This window comes from Eulemur rufifrons, chromosome 24 (assembly GCF_041146395.1).
Source record: "Eulemur rufifrons isolate Redbay chromosome 24, OSU_ERuf_1, whole genome shotgun sequence".
Classification (NCBI taxonomy): Eukaryota; Metazoa; Chordata; class Mammalia; order Primates; family Lemuridae; genus Eulemur; species Eulemur rufifrons.
The window spans coordinates 26,794,178-26,818,504 of record NC_091006.1 but is presented as its reverse complement, the minus strand read 5'-3'; positions in this window follow the sequence as shown (position 1 = coordinate 26,818,504).

Here is a 24,327-nt window from a genome sequence, read left to right as displayed (position 1 = left end):
AGTTTAAAGTCACTATAGGTGTGTGCATGTGTGTGTACTTATTCCTTATTTATATCTTGACAGCCACAAGAATTAGCCTTATACAATCACAATTTATCACTTTATTGAGCTTAACAAGTAACATTGTGACATGCCATTATCTCATAATGAAGACAGTATCCTTTAATTAAAACACATTAGGTGATAGACACTAGAACCAGCTGAGGAACAGTCTAGGTGCTTGTCAACCATTGCTACTAAACTTTTTCTTGCCCTAATTAAGCTTAACAATGTTTTTTTTTGTTTCCTTGTATCCAAATGCTAATATCAGACAGGTGGTGGTCATATCTAGAATGACATTCACACGTAGGGCTGGCTGATGTGTATTACATTCAGACAATCCTGTTATTGAACCATATGGATAGCTGACTACAGTATCTCTATAAATTAATAGTAGAGAGCTACACTCTCCTTCCAAAAACATTTGGGCAAAACACATTTTGGAAATTTCAGATATTTAGAAAGGCTAAGTGTGTGTGTGTGTGTGTGTGTGTGTGTGTATATATATATATATATATCTCAGATATTAGGCAACAGATTCATCAGGTTGTAGGGCAGTATCTCATAATTAAAGAAATAATATTTCTATAGAAAAATATGGAATTGTTTATGCTATATAAATCAAGATATAAATAGCTTTATTTCAGACAGCATCAGATTTGCTTCCAAATAAATTACCAAAAAAATTACAATTTTAGGATGCCTATATTTTGGAATTATAAATAAAATACATAAATAATGTTTTATGAATTTATAACATAATTGAATTCAGAGGTCTTTTTTCAAACACATTTAGAAAAGTTCTAACTACAGCACTGACATTTTTATTTACTCATGAGGAGATATTTAAAGGCAATATATGGCTCATTGAGTAACTCAAAACTCTAGTTAATTCTATGACTATATGATCAAAACTAGGCACTTTTTTGAATATACTCATTACAAAATCTTTCATTTGCAAAATATATGGGCATAATTAGGATTATGTAGTTACTATTCCTCTTCTCTTTCTCCATGCCGTGCTATCACCTCTGTGAAGAGGAAAATGAGAGAAGTTTTTGAAATTCCCAATTTTAAAGGGTCTTATATTCCAGGAACCAGTCTTAAGTTTCTGGCGACATCATTTTATTATGTGAACATGAGTTTAATATAAAAGCATTTTATTATTTTTTTATAATATGTCTTAAATCTATTTTCCATTCATTCCTTTTCCTCACTATAGTTGTCAAAGTTTAGTCTTATTCTTCAAATATAATATAACTACTATTACATTTATATTATGTATACTAACATAATCAATCTTCTACAATACTTTGCTGTAGCATATGCTTTCAATAGGTTGTGGTATTCTTAATCTCTTTCATCAGTTTTAATGAAGCATGAACATATATCTAGTAGAGCACTTGCTTGAAAATTCCTACCTGTATTCTAATTCCAACTATACCATTGACTACTGGGGTGACCTAATGTAAATTAGATATCTCTGTCTCATTGGTCTTGTCTGCAAAATAAGAATAATGCTAATGGATGCTTATATGATTTCTGAGGGAATTAAATCAATGAATACAGTAAGATAAAAATGGTACCTAGAATAAAATAACCCCTATGTTAGATGTTAAATCTTAATATTTTATTTTTATCATTGATATCATTATAAATATCACCATCATCATAAATATTACCATCATCATTCTTTACTTCTCAAACTGGTCTTTCTCTTATATAAATTTTCTCCTATATACTACCAGGATTATTTTTATGTAGCTACTCCTGGTGGTTATTCTCCAATTTCCTAGGGGATAAAGTTTATAAGTTTTTTCAGATGTCTTTTCCTATGTCAGCCTTCTATTTAAACTGGAGAATATTGTATATGACTGCTGTGGTGTGATTTGTATTTAGTGAAAAGTGGATGGGAAAAGAGAAAGCACAGAAAATTTGGGGACCAATGTTAACTTTCAGGTCATTCTCTTGTAGGAATAAGAAACATTTCCTAAGTAGGTGGAATAATCCTTATTTAAAAATATAATTGGAAGTGTAAGACATTCAGGAATTCTGAAAATGAAACATGACATAAATAAAACTGAGCAGGTCCTCTCACCGTATCATTTAGATTTATACAAAGCACCCAGAATTTAGTTCAGGGGAGAAAATGTGTTGAGACATTCTCTGTCTCCGTGGCAATAGAAAAGCTGGCCAAAGTTTCCCATATAATAGCAAAATTAAAAAATCTTTTCAATTATTCATATAAAACCCAAAATTAATCTAACAGAATTATTAAACTAATGGAATAAAAAAACAATTCTATATAATACAAAGAAAATCTTTAGTATCAAGAAGTAACCATACAGGTTGAAAGATCATCTGACATTCCAAGAAAATCTGACATAAACTACTTCAAGGAAAAAGAGAAAATCAGGGCATCATCTATGGTGAGAGAGATAAAAAACATTACCATGAGAGAATGTCTGAATAACATTTTAGTGCCAGAAGACAATAAAAAAATGCATACAACATTATGAAGTAAAGAAATTTGACCCAAGGATATTATATCATACAAAATCTATCTGATTATTAATATAAGAACAAAGAAAACTTTCTCAATCAGGAAAGAACTAAGGAAAAGAGTTCCATAAAAATAAAACAAAATCATACTCGACAGTGAAATCTAATCAATGAAGAGAAGAACCAGCATAAATAGTCCTGAAACAGGAAAGTATTAATAGTTTGGATATTATTTTAAGATGATAAGATGCTAGAGAGTACTGATGGACAGTGTATCTCTTTGTTAGGAAAATACTGAGGTGTGGAGGTACAGAGAAGCTGGAAGATCAGTGAGAAGAGTATTTTCATCATTCAGGAAACAGAATTTAATTACTTGAACCAGGTGGAGATAATGAGAGGTGGTTGATTTCAAGATATAATTTAGAGATAGACTCAACAGAATTCACTGATGAGTGTGGCATGTGGGTGACAAAAGACATAGAGGCAACAAGGGTAATTTCAATGAGTTTTTCCAGTGATATGAAGTTCACATTTAGATATTTAGAGAGGAGTGTAGTAGGAACTGAAAATACCTCACAAGTTTAGGTATTGAAAGGATTCACAAGAATTCACAGAGTATACTCTTGTAAAGCTTTTATTTAAAGGTAAATATACAGCGCATCCAAAAGTACTGCATAGGCAAGCCCAAGGTGTCTGAGAGGCTTCCAGGAATAATAGCATCACAGTCCATTTGTGCAAATAGACTTATTTTATCTCTACGTGAATCACCGTGTGTGTGATGAATCTTAATTTCAGAAGAGCCCAAAGCAGCTATATTCCAAGCCACATTTTTGGTTGTGTAGTTAAATCAGGCTGTCTGATATGCCATGCCTGCTAAAACCATCAATGAACAAATTGACTCTGAAGGTTGCCAGGTCACTTTAAATACCACATCCTAAATTCTACTGACCTAACCTAGGCCAAGAGTCAAAATCATATGTCCTGGCATCTCCAGAGATAAGTAAAGACTTTATCAGTTTACTTATAAACTGGCTCTATCCTAGAAAGTCAACCACCTGACACTTGATCAAGCCTTTTCAGTTAGGACTTGCTTATGATCATTTCTTCTCATGCATCTTTCACAATCTTTTGCAACATTTATAGAATGAAAAGCCAGAGGAAAATTGTAAAATATTAATTATTTTTGCAACATCAAAGGAAGTGTGGTCATATCAAATTATTCTTACCAATTACACTAATATTGTGCTAAATAATAGTTACACTATTAAAATTATTACAAAAGTGTTATTTGGAATTATAATAGTATTTCATAAGGCTTCCTATTAAAATTGGCCCTTGTCTACATATTAAATATGGTCGTGGATTGTGGTATACATCAAGGGTCAAGTTTTAGTTAATTTTGGATTCCAAGGGCCTTGTGGGGCGTAGTCATACGGACTTTTTACTACATGGTTGCATTGACCAGGTTTCACGATAAGCCTTATATTTATTTAACACCTACCCCCCTCCCCCTGCCCTCCACTCCAGGTAAATTCTCAGTTTAATGGGCTTCATTTCCAACTAACTACTCTACTAGGTACATCTGGCATCTATTTATGTGTGGGGACATGGCATCTGGGAACACTTAGGCAAATTACATTCTCCATTTAGGAATTTCCATAGACTAAGGGGCCCATATATCTGCCATAACTTAATTGCTTTTGCTTCTGGTCCTAAGAGCAAGGCCATTGTACTTGAGCTAACCCTTCTTTTATCTGAAGAAGCATACTTAGTGGTCCCTCTTGGTTTAGGGTTCACATTCTTTCCCATCTTCCCCCTAGCATCATAATATTCAACTACCCATTTAAGTTGTTTTATCAATTTCTCTAAAGCAGTGTAATCTGTTCAATCTCCTTTTATTCCTTTCCCTTCTCTTGAAATGAATTCCCGTCTAAGGGGCCAGTAAAGGCCAATGGGACTTTTTGCTGAATATGTCTCTCTTTAGGAACAGCACATTCAGCTTGCCAAGGACAGCTAGACTTGTGCCTTACTCTAGGAATCTTTTAGGCAGTATATTTTGGTCAGTGTCATTTTATCTAACAAATATTTTGTTTCTATAGAATGCTTATTTTATAATTATAAATTCCAAAAAATGTTGAATTCCCTAGGACAATGTATGAGCTGTAGTCATCCAATACATACTGTAAATATGGCAAAGATCTTCTCATCAGAATCCTTGGAAGATATTAGGGCTATTAGACAAAAGAGTATGTGCTACCAAGCCACCTCTAAACTGACTTGGTGTTTATTTTCCAAGTATTCTTTACGTTAGTCATTGCCCTCCATCCAGAAAAAAATATGTATTCTTTATATGCATGAAGACACATAATACTATGATTTAGTGGAAACATAGCAGATATTCTCATATAATGGGTATTTGGGGTCTTAAGACAACTTTTTATCCCTCTGTAATATAAGAGCTGCAGCTAAACCCCAACAACAAACTGGCCATTGCTTTTTAAATGACATATACTTTATATTTTGAAATTGTAGGAGCAAAGTATTTTAAAATGCCAGAGGTTTCTGCTGGATGACAGTAATAGGCTTTTGTCTGATGTCCAGTCGTCATGGCCATGATTTTCAGACACCTCTGAAATTATTTGAGCATGGGCACTGTAAAGGTTGGCTTGTGCTATGTGTTTTTTGAAGCTCCAAGAAATCTTGTTTTTGAAAAAAAAAAAATCTAAATCTAATTCAACTGTTTTCCTGTTAATTTTGTGAATAGATATTAGTAATATTTGCAAATGTGGCACGAGCAACTCAACAATCCAATCTGTGTACCTCTTGATTGATTTTGGAGCTGGCAGAGACAGTAGCTTATTTTTGGTTGTCTGAGGAATGCCTCTATGGCCGCTGTTAAAATGTTGCCAAGGAATTTTATCATTTTTTTCTGAGCTTTACTTTATCTGGGTTAATTAACCATCCTCTAGTGGTTGTAGAGTTAATAAGTATTAGTAATTAAGTCTTGGATTGGTCTTCAGATTGAGATATCATCATTACATTATTAATAACAATACTTTTCAACTGAATCCAATCTATATCTTACCATGCTTTGGCAATCAGCGAGAGAAATTAAATATTCTTGTAGGAACACGGTGAATGCATATTGGAGCCCATTGCAAGTGGGTGAAAATTGAAATTAACTTCCTTTGAGCTAGAGGTGCCAAAGAAGGCAAAAGCCAAACCAATAAAAGTATAACAATCTTTCTCATTTTGTTTCATATCTTGAATTGATACCATATTTTGTACAACTGATGCTTTTGTAGGCACCACATTATTCATTCCTCTGTAATCCACAGTTAACTTTCAGAATTCATCAGTGTTTGACAGTGTATGCTAGACTATCAAACAAAGAATTCAGGGGTGCTAATACATTTTCACTTAACAGATCTGTTGTTAATCAAAAATATTTATACTCCTCATAAATCCCATATTGCTTTAAATTATGCATTTGAATATGTTTACATGATTCTAAATGTTTCATTATATATTGCCCAATAAAAGAGGATAAAGATAAAATTTGTACAACTTCTCTTTCTCTACATTTTGAGTAAGTAAAAATTCCCGTTCAGATGTCATATATATCCCAATAATACACTCTGGCTATTGGGAGGCAATCATCATAAATAACTTGTGTTCATAAATTCCTTCTTTGAGCCTTAATTTCATCTGTGAAACCCCTATATTTGCATTGGCATATCTCCCTGTGAGGACATAGTAAGAAGGCCCACACTAGATGCTGGTGCCCTGATCTTAGAGTTCCCACAATCCAGATTGTGAGAGAATAAATTTCAGTTCTTTGTAAAATAAATTACCCAGTCTGTGGCATTTTGTTACAGCACCACAAAATGGACTAAGACAACCAGTGACCAGCAATCTAAATAAGTTTTCTTTACTAGCTCCAGGCCATTTTAGCTATCCCAGTGCAGATGACCTTGGATCTTCTCTTACGAATTACACTACTACGAGACATTGACCTTCTTTCTTGTCACTCAGAGTTCTCATAGGCTCCTATTTTAATTGGCATTGACTCTGAAAGGATTATGGATTCTACTTTTCTGTAATCATCAATTTTTTAAAATTTACCAAGGCCTGGATAAATATGTGAATTGTTTATAGTCTTTTTACAGCCTGAATAGTTAGCAGGGCAGCTAGACAATCTAATTTCTTACAGTGATCCATGAATATTTTAGTAGCTATTTCATCTATTTCTTACTTTTTTAAATGTCATTTTTAATTGAATCTCTGAAGAGTTCCACAGAGTTTAATTATCTTGATGTTTCTCACTTTTTTTTTTCCTTATTGTTCTCTTTCTTTTGTGTAATTCTGAAATTTCTCCCATTATCTAGCTCAATTCAGGGGCTTAAAATCCGTAACAGCTTCCCACAGATCACCTTTTCTCTCCAACGATGAAATCACATAAGGGACCCAAATTATTTCAGTCTTTTTTTATCAGAGCATCAATCATCACCTGGTAAGAGGCATTGGATTAGTAGAAATTTTAATATTATAAAGGAAGTTCAGGTCATAATTTTGCAGCTCTAGCAGTCTCCAGTTGGTTCTCTGTTATCCTTAGTTTTATTAGAACATATTTTTAAAAAGACACATATATGCACACACACAAAAGGCACCATGTTATTGGTTGATTTACCTTTTAAAAAAAAATATATGTAATACAATTTAGCTATCCATCCAGCCCTGGTTCCATGAACTTCAGGTGTCATTTATGATTTTCCTCCCATCAGTGGATGCAGTACTTGTGTAGCTTAAACCAAGAGATGGCCAGGAAGTTAACCTGGAAACAATGATTTCTCTTTCCCTTGGCTTTATTTCTCTCAAATCATGTCTTAGCCATGGTTATTTAAATTATAATGTCAGAGATGGTTTCAAATTAGCCCATCCTCATTGCAATACATTTTATAAGTCCAAATATTTTAAAAGTCTCACAAATTGTACAGAGCATTCTCACATAAAGCTTAATTTAAAACCAAAGATAAAGAGAGTACAGAGAAGGATTGGGGATCCAAGAGACATCCAGGTACAAACTCTCAGGGTCTTTATTTACACAGAAATGCTTTCTATCTTCAAATTCAACCACCAACAGTTTTGTAATGAATCTTGCCTTTGGAACACCTCAATGCAAATTTCCTTGTGGAGTTTTTATGTTGCTATGGTCACTTAGTTAACTCAGGCTGTGTAATCAATTATTCCAGTTGAATATCATCAGTAGAACACCAGCTCTTCCCTTTCTGGTGGCCAAGGGCAATGTCCAATCCAGGAGCACAACAGTGGATGTGCCCAGCTCCTGGGGACTGCCAACCCTGAGGAGAGGGTCTTAGCAGGCTTTACAGCATTTACTACAAGCAATAAATATTTCTAGGGCATGTCCTGGGATTAATATATATTCCATCTTGTCTTAAAATGGTAAGAATAACTGTTCCTTGTTTAGTGTTCTCTATGTAGCAGATACTATACTAAGGACTTTGCACTTACCATTTCTAGTTTTAGCAAAGTTAACTTTAAAGTATTATTAGTTTTATTTTACAGAAATAAACTCAAAAGCTCAGGCTGATAGCAACGTACCCTAGGCCACCTAGCTAGGTAAGCAGGTTTGACATCAAAGGTGGCCCATTTAATCCTTAGTTCACCAGAGAGCACATGGAACATGTCCTGAGGATGCTTAGAAGAGAATTAACGTTCCATGTTCACAAACATCAATCTGACACTGTAAGATTCTTGGTTCTCAAAGAAAGATAAAATTGCGGTCAGTAAATTCTGTTTCCTAAATAAGAAAAGGGGCCTGAGATCAATTGATGATATAGTAAACAAGGAGTGAAATGAAAAAGAACTTCTGGTGGCCCAGAAGTAGATGGATAGATCAAGGTTTTCATTCACTATAAATCAAAATTAATTATATTTTTACTCCATTTTGAAGAAAACACAAAAATAAATAAAATAAAATAAAAAACTGTTTCTCAGAGGCTGGGAAGTCACCAGAGGAGATTCAGACTTTAAAGGGCACATCACAAATGCCCCTGTCCTTATTTTGGCTAATAAAATTAAACATTCAGGTGCCTCTTGAGATAGAGTTTCCCAGTCTAGCTGTAAATTCACTCTATCTTCCACAAAAATACTAAAAATTATCTATACTAAAACCTAAGATATTCTTTTTGTTCAAACATGATATAAAGAAGTGAATAGACAATCTAAAATGGAAAAAAAATATGAGAAATAAAACTATAAAAGTGATAATTTCCATAATATAAATAGTATGCCTACAAATAACCCAATTCATACATACAAATAAGAAGAAAAATTTCAATTGGTTATGCATTCAACAGGAACTGTGAATGGCCCATAAGTATATGAAAAGATGCTTAGTATCATCATTAGAAATAAACAAAATAAAAATCAAATAACTTCCGGAGTTCTTTTGTTGACAACCTCATTAAAAAGTAGGCAAAAATCATGAACAAAAACTTTTCAAAAGAAGATAGATTAATGGCCACAAACATATGAAAAAATGCTAAACATCTCTAATCATCAGAAATGCAATCAAAACCACAATGAAATATCACTTAACTCCAGTGAGAATGTCTTTTATCAAAAAATCCCAAAACAACAAATGTTGGCATGGATGCGGAGAGATAGGAACGCTCACACACATGCTGAGTACTTTGAACTGAAAGACAGTAGAAGAACCTCAGAAGCAAAACATCTTTCTGACCTTGTCTTAACCTTTCTACTGCTTTTCTTTCTCCCCTAAGGCAGGCCATAGAAACTATTAAATAGCATTCCTTTTCCTCAAGGTGGATCACAGAAACTAGAAATGTTACTTTTACCTTCCCCACTTTTCTTTGTAGGAGCTGGCCATAAAGGAATGCTCTGACCTACCCTGTCTGATAGCAGGTAGTAAGACTTTCATTCCAGAAGGGCTCCTGCCCTATGCCTCCAAAGGAGCAATGCACCAAAGAGAGACAAATAAGAATCAGAACAGACAGGCCATGCTGGATTTACCCATTGAGTCTATTACCATTAGATCACTGCCTTTTCGTCTAATCACATTTCTACACAGCTGTCCATTCTTTATCAAAACTAAGCATAAAAATAAACAGTTTTTCCTGAGTCTTCCAGTATTCCTGTGTCACAGAAAACTTTGATTCAATAAATCTTTTATGCTTTTCTCTTGTTAACCTACCTTTAGTTATAGGAGTGTCGGTTTTGACCCTTGTGATAAGAAGAAAGGGTTTTTTCCCCTACAGTTCTAATCTACCACATTACACTCCCAAATGTAAGACATAACTCCCTAAATTACCATCCTACCCCACTGAAGTGCTGTGACCCACAAATTGAAAAATATTACTCTGTGCATGTGTATTGGGTATACGACTCTTGTACTTAGTAGATATATACAAGAGTGTTTGAATGAGTAACGTTTGCTACAGTAAAATGGAAAAGAATCCTTCAAAAATAGATAAATTAATACATATATATGCATACTATAATAGACTATACAGTAATAAAAATAAAATACATGGATCTAAACTACATATAACACTAGGTATGAAGTTCACATAATATTGAGCAAAAAATCAAGTTTCAAAAGTATATAGAAAATGTAATTCCACTTATGATTTTAAAATGTGTGAAACCAATTATTAATATTTGTGTGTGTCCGTGGGAAACAAAGAGAGATGGAGACGTGTAAAAAACCAAAGGCATATTAGAGAAAATATTTGATAAATTGGTTGCTATTGTTTGTTATCACATAGAGGCATACATAGGTGGTTTGGAAGGTATAGTAGTCTATTCTTAAATTTTGATGTGTTTATATAATCAGTACATTGCTATTAATTTTAAGTTTACTTTGAACATAATTTACATTTTTAATGTTTCATATTTAAAATCTTTAATACAAAACAAATTTAGATATATGGAGATTATGTAATTTAAAAATATATTGTAAGAAATAAAAGATCTAAAAGGAGATATTTCTACTAAGTAGAATATCATATGCCAAGTACACAGGTATTTTCCTCACTCTGAATATTAAAAGCATCTTGGCCTCAGATTAATCTATTTTGACTTCTTTCTATGGTTTCATCAGAAAACACTGGACTCCTTTATATGTTTTTGAAGAAATGGAAATTGATTTCAAATATATATTCTTGTACTGTGGTAAAATATTTGGAGACAAGGCTAGTAGAAAATATTAATAATTTTCTCTTATACAACAAGCATTTCTATTTATTTATAATTTATCATATACTTTATGTATATTAACTCATTTAATTCTCAGAACCCTGTGAGACAGATATTATCCCCATTATGCAAAGGGAAAAATAGAGGCACAGACTACTTCAGCAACCTATTCAAGTACACATAGCAAGCAAATTGTTCAATCATGGCTTTAATAACTATCAATTTCATCTTAGGGAGAGAAAAAAAAAACTTGGCACATAATTCTTACCAGGGTTTTGACGATATGTTGTTAATAAGAATTTGGAAACAATTACATTTTTGATCAAATTATGTATTTGCAGTACTTAAATATTCTCTGCCTATTATCAAATATTCCTTTAAACTATCTCCTATACAAAACCACTCCTTAACACTAACCATGTACATGTATGCCTTTATTTCATCAGATATAATATCATATATATGTATATACATACACATACTAATCATATGTAGATATATTTCTATGTATAAATGTAGGTTTTCTAATGAATGAAATGAGTTCTTTTGTTATTAATACATCCATTTATAGTGTGCCTTCCCTGATGTATTTCAAATAGTATTTGTCTTTTTTTAAAAAAAACCTTTCTTTAAATGCCAAATGTCCAATTAAAATAGATTCTACAATAAAGATTTCTCAGTAGCTCTGCTAATGGCATGGGGATGTTATGAATACCATTTAAGCATATATTTTATCATACAAAGTTATCACAAAACTATAAACTTGGAGCTACACTGTGGAAATACAAAGTTAAAAATAAAGATTTCAGTAGAGAAGAAAAAATAATGCCCTGTAAAAACACAAGTGAAGAAATACACATGTTGGTTCCCCAATATTTGCATGTGAAAATGAAAACACAGATTTCTCCCCAACAATTCCTGTCATTTCAAACTTAAAATGAAATATACTTCATGCATTTATTTGCGATTCAAATTAATATCATTATTTTTCTGTCAGTAGTATTTGGTGTTTGCCTGACTGTCTGTTGGTGATATCTGTTGAGGGACAAATGAGAAGAGAAACCTGGTGCGTCAAGCTTTTTGACTTTTGTCGTTACGGATGTGTGTGCTTCTCATCTCCCCTTCCACAGAATGAAAAAGGTCTTTTAAGCTGCTTTGGGAGTTTTGCTATCTTAAGATATTATTTTTAAAGCCATTTTATGAAATGGTCCCTTTGTAGTGAAAAAAATAAAATAGATACTCTGTTGAGTAAAAGAAGTGGGTTTTAATGTAACTCAGTTTTAGGATAAAACTCAGTTTTAGGATAGAACAAACCAAATTTCTACCACCTCAAATATTAATATTTAAATATAATGTGAGAGTCATTTTCTCTCTCTCTTGATCTCTGTCTCTCTCTCCCTCTCCCTTTCTTAATATAGCGTGAGAATATTATAAAAATTAATTAAAATTTGGAGCACTATTACTGACATTGTGTTAAGCTGTCTTCCGGTGTCAAAGCAACAGAAAGAAAAATGTTCTAAAAGGAAACTCTGGAACATAAAAAAAAAAAAAAAAAAAAAATCTAAAAAATCATACATAACCTATATGTTTAATTAAAGAGTTTAAGGAATCTATGGACAAATATCTTCTTTCTTTTAGTTTTCAGTGTGGCAGATTCTGGGAGTCTTCCTTTGTGTTCAGTGTCCATAAATCCAGAGGTATTGAGTTTCCCAAGTTGTTTTGGTGGAATAGTCACCAGATTGTGCTAAGTAGAACCTCATTAGGTAAATTTTCACTTTTAACTTATTTGTATGTGGATTAATGTATTTCATTTCTGCCTTTCCTTGCCTCCTGAGGTACCTAGACCATGTAATTCCTTCTACTGTCTGGAGTTCTTCAGGACAAATCATCCTGATTCACAAGGGATCCATTGTAGCTGAAATTTAGGTTTCATCTTTTTCTACTTTTCCAGATGAGTTACTGAGTCTTCCTTCTAATTTCACCCTTCAGAAACTGTGTTGATATCTCTCAGCAGCTACTGTCTCTCTCAATACTCTGTGCTTTAAAGTAGAATTCAAGAGGAAGAGGAGATACATGTATTAATTTCCCACATTCAGTTAGAAGTTGGTGGATCTTACTCCATGTTACTATCACCCACTAACCATAACTTCTAAGACCACAAAAGGGCTGCGGAGACATTTAGTACTACATAGAATAATATAACAAATTTTAGCTTTTCTACATTGGTACAAGAGTTAGAGGGAAGAATGAAGATTCTAACAATCTTCATTTATTTAAATATTCAGTTGTCCTAACTAAATAGTGGTATGTGATACTCACTGGGTGAAATTTTCAGACTGACCAATATTGTTGGAACTAAAGCTTCTAAAATAGATTTCCCCTTTGTAATGGAGAAAGAATTTTAATTTTTCCTCCTTCATTTTAAAGAGCTCTAAGGCATTCACTGTTATGTCACTGCTTAAGAAAAAGTGCTATACTTAGGAGTTTAAAATGAATCACAAAGACATATTTAAGGTGCACATTTTACAACCAATAACATTCACATAGTTTATTCTGTAAGTATATAAAACCTCCCTGGCTGCCCTATACTCAAGCAGATTAGTCATTTTAATTAGTTATTTTAATATCTCAAAAATACACTTAAGACTATTTATGCTGATTATGGTTGAATATCCCATTACTGACTATAAACAATTTAAATTGTAAATTCAAATTAATTTATTTAAAATCACTACATATATATATATATATATATATGAATTCCTGAAACTAAATCCCAAGGGAAGAAATAAAAAGCATCTTTTTGAAGATAAACTGATATATGAGATTACTTTCCAGATGAGATTTACCAAAAACTCTTTACTAATTAGTTACTAGGACATGATATCATCATTGTATATGGAATAGTTAAAATTTTCCTATTCTGGTACTAAATATCAGAAAATAGATTGCTTGTTTGCTATTTGATCATCGATTTGTCATGTGAAATCTGTGAAGACCATAAAAATAAGCTAAAGTAATATACTTCCTATTCAGCCATACCTTACTTTATTATGCTTGCTTTATTGTGTTTTGCAGGTATTGCCATTTTTTTTTTTTGACATATTGAAGGTTTGTGGCAACCCTGTATCAGCAAATTTATGGGTGCTATTTTTCCAACAGCATGTGGTCACTTTGTGTTTCTGTGTCACAATTTGGTAATTCTTGCGATATTTCAAAATTTTCATTACTGTTAACATGTTTTGGTGATTTGCGATCAATCTTTTATGTTACTGTTGTAATTGCTTTAGAGCACCATGAACCATGCCCATATGAGATGGCGAACTTAATTGATAAATGTTGTGTGTGCTTCTGACTGCTTCACTGACCCACCATTCCCTGTTTGTCTCCCTTTTCTTGGAACTCCTTATTCCTTGAAACATAACAATATTGATATTAGGCCAATTAATAACTCTACAATAGCCTGTAAGTGTTCAAATAAAATAAAAGGTTACACATCTCAAACTTTAAATTGAAAGCTAGAAATGATTAAGCTTAGTGGGGAAGGCATGTTGAAATCTGAGCTTGGCTGAAAGTTAGGCTTCTTTCTGCAAACAGATAGCCAAGTTGCAAATGCAAAAGAAATGTTCCTGAAAGAAATTAAAAGTGCTACTCCAGTGAATACATCAGTAGTAGAAAGCGAAACAGCCTTATTACTGATACGGAGAAAGTTTTAGTGGTCTGGGTAGAAGACCAAACCAGCCACATCATTCTCTAAAGCAAAAGTCTAATCTCAAGGAAGGTCCTAACTTTCTTCAATTCTGTGAATGCTGAGCGAGGTGAGGAAGCTGTAGAAAAAAAGTTAGAAGCTAGCAGAAGTTGGTTCGTGAGGTTATATTCTCTATAACTTAAAATTGCAAGAGGAAGCAGTAAGGTGAATAAACGTAGATAACACTAAACAACAGATTTCTGATGTGGATGAAACAGCCTTATATTGGAAGAATATGCCATCAAGGACTTTAACAGATAGAAGGAGTAAAGACGTGGCTTCAAAGCTTCAAAGAACAGAGTAATTCTCTCGTTAGGGGAGCTGGTGATGTTACATTGAAGCTAATGCTTGTTTGCCATTTTGAAAATCCTAGGGCCCTGAAGGATTCTGTTAAATCTGCTCTGCGTATGCTTGTAAATGGAACAACAAACCCTGTATGATAGCATATCTGTTTACAGCATGGTTTTCTGACTATTTTAAGCCCACTATTGAGACCTACTGCTTGAAGAAGGAGATTCCTTTCTAAATATTGTTCATTGACAATGCACCTGGTCACTCAAGAGTTCTGATGGAAATGTGCAAAGAGATTAATGTTGTTTTCATGCCTGATGACACAACATCCATTCTGTAGCCCATGGATCAAAGAGTAATTTTGATTTTGAAGTGTTATTATTTAAGAAATAGATTTCACAAGGATGTAACTGCCATGAATAGTAATTACTCTGATGGACCTGGGCAAAATAAATTGAAAATCTTCTGAAAGTGATTCACAATTCTAGATGGCATTTACAACAGTTGTGATTCACAAAATGAAGTGAAAATATCAACATTAACTGCAGTTTGGAAGAAGTTGATTCCAACTCTCATGGATGACTTTGAGGGGTTCAAGATTTTGGTGGAGGAAGTAACTACAGATGTGGTGGAAATAAGAAGAGAATTAGAATTAGAAGTGGATCCTGAAGATGTGACTGAATTGCTGAAATCTCATGATAAAGCTTGAATGGATGAGGAGTTGTTTCTTATGGAGGATCAAAGAAAGTAGTTTCTTAAGATAAAATCTATTCTGATGAAGGTGCTTTTAACACTGTTGTAACGACAGCAAATGATTTCTTGTATTACATAAATTTGGTTGATAAAGCCTTAGCAGGTTTTGAAAGGATTGACTCCAATTTGGAAAGAAATTATACTGTGTATAAAATGCTGTCAAATAGCATTGCATGCTACAGAAAGATCTTTTGCAAAATAGAGTAAATCAATGCAGCAAAATTTATTGTTGTCTTATTTTGAGAAATTGCCACGGCCACCTCAACCCTGAGCAACCAACACCCTGATGAATCAGCAGCCATGAACATCAACATCAAGGCAAGATCGTCCACCAGCAAAAAATTATGACTCGCTGAAGGCTACAATGATTGCTAGCACTTTTTAGCTATAAATTATTTTTAATTAAGGTATGTGCACTGTTTTTTAGACATAATGTTATCGCATACTTAATAGACTGCAGTATAGTATGAACATAAAGTTTACATGTACCGGGGAACCAAAAAATTCATGTGATTCACCTTATTGCAATATTTACTGTATTGTGGTGGTCTGGAACTGAACCCACAATATCTCCAAGGTATGCCTACACTTCTAAAGATTCTTCTTCCTCAGAATAGAATATATTTTGATGGTGAATTTTTAGCTCTTTTATTGTGCATATGTAAAGGCAATTTTAAGAGGAAATAATAGTGAATATAAACTACTGAACTTAAATGCGAAAAGACTTGATACTTACTGTGAGTTTGCTTCCCAATAGTAAGGATATAATGAAAAGAGGCAGTATTTGTAAGTGAAATTATTTGTAAATTACAGAGGTTTTAAAGTTTTTTAGAATTTCCTCAGACAGAATAAGAGAAGCTCACAAGTGTGTTGAGTTGGATGTTCGAAGTTGTCTTTAGAGCATTTCCCTTTGGGCCAGAGCACATGTCTACAAGCATTTAATAAAATGCACAAAGTTTTAAAGAAAGGCAATATGTTTAGAATTTATATCGTAAATGCCACTTAAAAATCTTCTGCCAAATCATGACTTTTTTATTAAAGAGGTTTATTTAAAGGATATGTCGTGCAATGGCGTTTGAAGATTCATTGGCTTGGGCTCTGTTTTCCTGGAGTTTGTAGGATGTGTGATAAATAAAGCTCTTGTTTCACACACACACACACACACACACACACACACACGGAGCACGTAAAATGAACAACCCTTACAGAATGATTTTAAGCACTCCCCTTGCTGATGTTACTTTGCTTTGAACTGACTGTAACTGAAATCCTACAACAGTGCTTCAAACTGACAATACTGCATGAACCACATGTGAAACAATGAGCAAGACAATGGATATTTCAATAAATGTATTATAATCCTTCTGCTATTTCATAACTCCCATTACTGGCAGAACAATATTTTTAAAATAGAAATCTTATATTAAAACCTTACATGAAATCTTTAATTTGCTTCCCATTCAAAAAGATAAGAAGGGAAATCCAAACTCATTAAAGCTAGAGGAAAGAGATCTGGACGATGTGGCCACCCGCCATCACCAAGCATTTCAACCTCATTCGTGAGTCCACCACCCGTCTTCTGCATGCCCCCAGCACTCAGCTTCTACTGAGTTCATTAAATATCCCAAGCACTTTCCCACCTGAAAATCTTGATTCTTGCCATTTTCTTAGTCTAGAATACTTCTCTGATCCTCCTGGTCTTTTTCTCTTCACTGACTTCTATTTATACTTTAGGATTCGAAGCCTATACTTCTTCAGAGAAAGCTTAACTGGTGTTTCCCCACTAAATCGGTTTTCATTGCCATATGCCTATATCATAATTTTTTTATTTGTAGTACTTCTCAGAGTCTGAGAAGATAGAAGTCGTGATAGAATTATTTGTGTGATTATTTGTTTCTGGTTATTTCTCCCACTGGACTGTAAGCTTAAAGGAAAAAAGTACTCTTTGTTCATCACTGCATCCCCAGTGATCATCTCAGTATCAGACGCCTAATAGGCATTTGATTACATGTGAAATAATAGTTAAAAAATAACATACAGGTATAACATCATTTGGTTGATATAAATATATCTGAGTGATTATAGTGGGCTAGGGTGACAGATATAATGAGCAGAGTCATAAATGTGATTCTGTCAAGGAGATACATTTGCAGAAGTTTTGGAAGACAGGCTAGAAGTTGAAGATATTCTTGGGTGACAGCTAAAGACAATTTCATGGGCACTTGTCCCAGAGAAGTTTGTGGTGGCTTCTGGGTGAGCACCCTCAAGTCACTTCTGTACTGCAGTCTGGAGAGTTTGCACTTCTGCATTTCCCGAGCTAGTAATGTTCCAGGATCTTTTTTCTCCAGTCTACCGGTCACTGCAAAAGCCTTTGATGCCCTGTATGTCCTGTAGTAACTCTTAGGACTACAAATGTGGAAAATGATTATAATTTTTTGATAGAATCCTGGCTGATCAAATACTGAAACAACATACTTCAGAAAATGGTAGCATTTACTGTTTAAGAGGATCTCAGTGATATTTTCCATATGACTTCATCCCAGATCTACCTGGAAGACTTAGGAAACACATATTTAATCCATAATAAAACAACAATACAAAAAATAAAAATAAATATAAAAATAAATTAATTTAAAACTCTCAACTTTTTAATCTATATATACATCTATTTATCTCTATATCTATGCAACTTTTCTTACCTATATTCCTCTTTTACTCCTTCTCCAAAATGCCTTTTATGTCTAAATGACTGTAGGTGTAAATTAATTACTAATAGGCAGTTTTTAATCTAGTATATAATTAAGCCAATTACTTTCTACCTATAGTAAGTCTTTAAATATCTACATTTATCGTTTCCAGAATATAGAAGATATATGCACAAAAAATGTTCTTTAAGGACAAATTGTGCCTTTTATAGATTCAAAATATGTAATGGGGTAAAGGTTCTGAAAATCTTATGTCAAATATTCCAAGATAACTTTGTCCACCTGAATGTTCCCCAACAGTTTTTGATAAAGGAATCATCCTAAATTCTTCATCTTAAAAAAAGCTGATATAGAATGTTTGATTAGAGCTGTCAAGCATTCTAAATAATTAACAGAACAGACTAATTTATTTTCAGATTTTAACTACTTACACTGATGTCAACACTATCCAAAGTCATCACGTAATCACTTTGCTGTGAAAATAAAGTCAAATGCATCATTAAATGTGTTGATCAGCAGCCCTTAGTGTGAACTGAGAGAAGTATTACAGAAGAAAGACCAGCTGCTTTCTTAGAGAGAGACTGAGAGAGTGAAAGAGTAAGAGAGGTAGGGGAGGAGGATGGAGAGAGAGAGGGAGAGAGAGAAAAGCAAGTCTATTTATTGGACATATGGCACTCCCAGGAGGAAACAAAAAACATATCGTAATATGTGTGAATATCTAATAAAATTAGCTTTTATATATAATACATAACATGTTAATTTTATATCAAAGATGCTTCCTGATAACCCAATGAAGTCATCCTCAGAGTCTCCCATTGTTACAGGTTTGCTTCTTGAAGTTAGTCACTAGCGTAAAATTTTTCTACTCATTTACATCAACCTTTTGAATTCTCACTTGAGAGGTGATATTTCACTCTTGTTTCTATGTCAATCTGGAATCTTTTCTGAAATAAATTCAAGTTACAGAGACTTATTGAAGAAAATATTTATGACACATTAATTAGTTTTAAATTAACATTAAACTATCTTTATCTTTTGCAAATAGTAAGTATAATTAAGCCCATTTTTCCTAGGATTTTAAAAATCAAAATTATTCCTGTACTTCAAAATCAGAACAGGAAGGAGGAGTGTTAACAAAGTATTACTGTATAGAATTAAATTTTACCTATGGGAGAAAAATTATGTCAGTGCCCTTTGTTAATCTGACACACCTAACATTAAAATAATTTATTGTATTTGAATACAGTGTTTTATCACATGAAATTATATCTTATATTGATCACCAAAACTTGTCTAAAACGCAAACTTTTTTTGGATACTTAAACAGAGACAAGGTCATTCATTTAAAAACCATTTTATTTTTCCTTGACGCTATAGAAAAACTGTGTTTTCTGTACTTCATGACTTTCCAGCAGAACCATGTAATGCGTTTCTGAATATTTGAATATGTATATACATGGTATATGCCAATTCTAAGTCATGTACAGAGGAATGAAACTGAACCCCTATTTCTCACCCTATACAAACATTAACTCAAGATGGAGTAAAGACTTAAATTTAACACCCAAAACAATAAATATTGGAAAATATTGGGAAATGTTGGAAAATTTCTTTAAGACATGGTCTTAGGCAAAGAATTTATCATAAAGACCTCAAAAACAAATGCAACAGCAACAAAAATAAACAAATGGAACTAAATTAAACTAAACAGTTTCTGCACAACAAAGGAAATAATCAATAGAGTAAATGACAGCCTACGGAATGAGAGAAAATATTTGCAAACTGTACATCCAACAAAGGACTAATATCCAGAATCTACAAAGAAGTCAAATCAGCAAGAAAAAAAAAATAAAAACATCAAAAGTGGGCAAAGGACAAGAATGGATTTTGTTTTTTTCAAAAGAGGATATACATATTGCCAATGCACTTTTGGAAAAGAAAAATGCTCAACATCACTAATCAGGGAAATGCAAATTAAAATCACAATGAGATACCACATTACCCCTATCAGAATGGACTTTATTAATAAGTCAAGAAACAATAGATATTGGTGCAGATGTGGTGAAAAGGTAATGCTTATATACTCTTGGTAGGAATGTAAATTCATACAATCTTCACAGAAAACAGTATGGAGGTTCCTCAAAGAAATAAACGTAGACCTAACATTCTATCCAGCAATTTGACTAGTGAGGGTCTACCCAAGGAAAAGAAATCATTAAATCAAAAGGACACAGGTATAATTTATTCATTCATTAAACACTTAAGTAGCTACTTTGTTCTGGAAAATATGTACTATGTGTTAGAGACACAATGAGGAGAACAGTATTCCCCTTGCTCCAAAGTTGCTTATAGAAAAGGGGAAAAAAGAATATACTGATTGACACTGGGAAGTGTTAGGGTAAAGTAGCTGCATTAGTCTGCTCAGGCGGCCATAACAAAATACCACGGATTGGGTGGGTTAAACAACAGAAATTTATTTTCTCACAATTCTGGAGGCTGAAAAGTCCAAGATCAAGTTTCCAGCAGTATTTAGCTCTCCTGCTTTGCAGATGGCTTGCCTATTCTCTGTGTCCCCACGGGATGAGGAGAGAGAGAAAATGGAGCTCTCTTGGTGTCTCTTCTTAAATTAACACTAATTCTATCAGATCAGGGCTCTTCCCTTATGACCTCATTTAACCTAAATTATCTCCCTATAGGCCCAACCTCTAATTATACTCACATTGGGCGTTAGGGCTTTAACACAGGAATTTGGGGAAAACAAAATAGCTATCTATAAGCACTATACTTGAATAACTTTCTTGTATAATTAAATAGTGATAACTAACTAACCTAAAAATCCAGAATTTGTCATGAATCTCAGAGGCCATTTACAGGGTAGGCTTTTCCTAGAAATGTAAAGAATTTAGAAACTCTAGTTATCATGTATCCTATGATAGGGGAGTATTTGCAGATCCTAAGAAAAACAAAATATTATCTCTCCAAAGATCCAGGGGTGGAGGAAGGTACTTTAAATAATAACAACAAAAATAGTAATAATAATCATCAGTCATTAAAGATGCAGGAAAACAGTGGTTCATAAACTGTTTGCTTTTAAGAACTCTCTACAGTCTTAGAAAGTTTGGGGGGCCAAAAGTTTTTTATTCATATATGTTGGCCATATTTAAATTTATAATATTAGAAATTAAATCTGAAAGTAAATGTTACTTATTAACTCACTTTAAATAACAATAATAAACCATTACATAAATAACATTATTTAAAATATACTATATATATCATATATCTATTTTTAATTGCACAAAATAACTAAACAAACAATAGTGAAAAGAGTAACATTGTTTTACATTTGGCAAATCTTAAATTGCTAGTTTAATGATGGTATCTGGATCCATACAGGTCCTCTCGCATTCAGTCTGTCGCAATATGATTCATCTAGTAGTTTGTAGAAAACTCCACCATACTCTTATGAGGGAATGTGAGTGAAAGAGAATTATCATGGCAATAGTTTTGACTTCTGGAGCTCTTGGAAACTTCTCAGAAACCCCCTTTAGAGTTATAAAATTTACTATAACAGTACTATGAAAGGGAATACTGACTCTCAGTAGATAGGTTAACTGTTTTGTCGCAAACATAGAGACAGAAAAAAATGACTATTTAGAACTAGTCACTGTCAGTTGGTATCTTGGACTACCCCTTGCCACTTATCACTGTATTCTCAGACTTCCATATTTGATGTTGACTAGTCTTTCCTCTGTTGTATGAAGCAAGGATGTGACACATTATCTCATGTACAAATCCTCTTCAAGAAAACTTCCTTACATGGATGAACACAGTTAAATATAAGTTGGAAGCATACTGAAGCCTATTTTCTTCCTACAGTTGTGATTAAGGTTATAGTACCAGAATTCAGGGCTTTGCAAAATGACTAGCTGAACCATAATCTGCCCCAAGTTTCTTACAGCTCTGGATAAAAATGAATACAGATTTTTTAAAAGGTATTCTCTAAAGTTCCCTCCACAAAAACAGAGTTTTGTAACAGAATCCCAAAAGCACCACTTTCTCATTAATTAAAGATAAAGTTATTTTATTCAGTCATATTGACACATAAAATACCTATCATTCAGTTATTTCTCAATCATGCTAATGAATAAGTTTTCTTAATAATTTTTAAGTGATTATTGTATTGTTGATATTTATTGTTCTTTGTTTTTTTTATGTCTACAATTCTTCTTGTGTAAGTTATTATTAAATATGTCATTTCCTCAGAAAAGAACTGCTCACCAGGACTAAAAATATTGAGAATAAAGCATAATTTGATGCTATGCCAATTGGAACAAATTAAAATATTAAGCTTATCAAGTAAAATTTGCTGTTTATATTTTCATAAATGCATTTTGCAATAAAGTGACTCAGAATGATGTTTGACATCTCTGAACTTGTAGAAGTTGAAAATTTGGGATAAATTATTCTTAGAAATAATAATATGAATAAAAACTCCTTACTGATATATGGAGATAATTAAGCCTATTTTAAATAATTTCATTAATAATGTAAAATGACTTCTGTTCATTCCTGTCCTATTACATCATTAAATATTATTGAGTTAGGTCCTGACATTTTATTCAGAATTATGTTTTTGGCATTTAAGCATTCAGCTCTAAATGTTAAGGATGTCAATTATGTAAGCATCCATCTTTTCCACTATGGCCTGCCATCAAACATTAATAGTAGAAGTGTTAATTCATTTCAAGTAGTCTCAAATATCTGCCCTGAAGAAGGTTGACACTCTACTAGTGCTCTGACAACCTCTGGTAAGTAATGGCTCTTAAAAATATCTCAGTAAATTCAACTCACTCCTAGAGGCATTTTAAATTATGTGTCATTAAAATGTAATGCTTTCTCAAATGACAAGGTCATGCCAAAAAGCAAAACTACACTTTATTTTTATCTGAGACATACCCACTCCAATAAAAAATATTACAACTCACACTTCAAACCAGGAAAGATAAGTTGTGCTACATTGAGGGGCATGTAGTAATTAAGGTAAATTGATATTTATACCAACAATAAATCAGTACTACGATATTACTCCATGTGAGAAAATGTTCCATTTGTGTAAAAAGTAGGATGCTGCATATCTTTATATAATTTGGGACAATAATGAGCTTACAAAATTGTCTTTACCTAACATTCCTTCTGACTTTCCAACATTTTCCTTCTCCTTTTGGAAAGTATGAAACAAAGTTACATAAAATTTCACTTTCAGATTTAAATGAATATGTAAATAAAGGCATGCCATATAAAGCATACTGATCATTTATTATATATTTTTGCTCCTCAGGACACGAGAATAAATATATAATGATTTGGAAAAATATTATAAATATAAGATCCCCAAAGAGTTAGGGGACAAAGTGACCTAATTCCATTTTTAATCTACATAGTAGAAACATTTTTTAAATAAAACTATTTTGATAATCTGGAATTAGATTAGGAATGAATATGCTTGCTAAATTGTGACAGTCAGCATATTGATTAAGTAAAATCTATTTTACTATCTTTCTCAATTCAATCTAGAAAAACTAAGTGTGATCATTCATACCTATGCCATAACTTAAAACAATGATTGAAACATACTTTTAAGGTTTATTTTCATAAGAAGTTGATTTTGCATTTTTAAAACACACACACACACACATATATATATATATATATATGTATATAAAGTAAGACATTCAGTTGCTGGTGTATAGTACATATGAAAAAAATGTATATACAAATGATTGTTCTTAGTCCAAATGACTTTTTAAAGGTGTATCTAACATCATCTTACTTGAGTAAATCACTTCTAATATTTCTTTTGCAATTAAACATTATAATAGGAAATAAACTAATAGCCAAATCACAAAAACTCCTCCAAAGAATAGAAATAGAGGAAAAATATCTGAAGATATTTGTGCAAAATGGCTTTGATAGTAAAACATAACAGAGCCATTTAAAGCAAGAAAAATTATAGATCAATTTCTTTCATGAACTTAGATGAAAAAC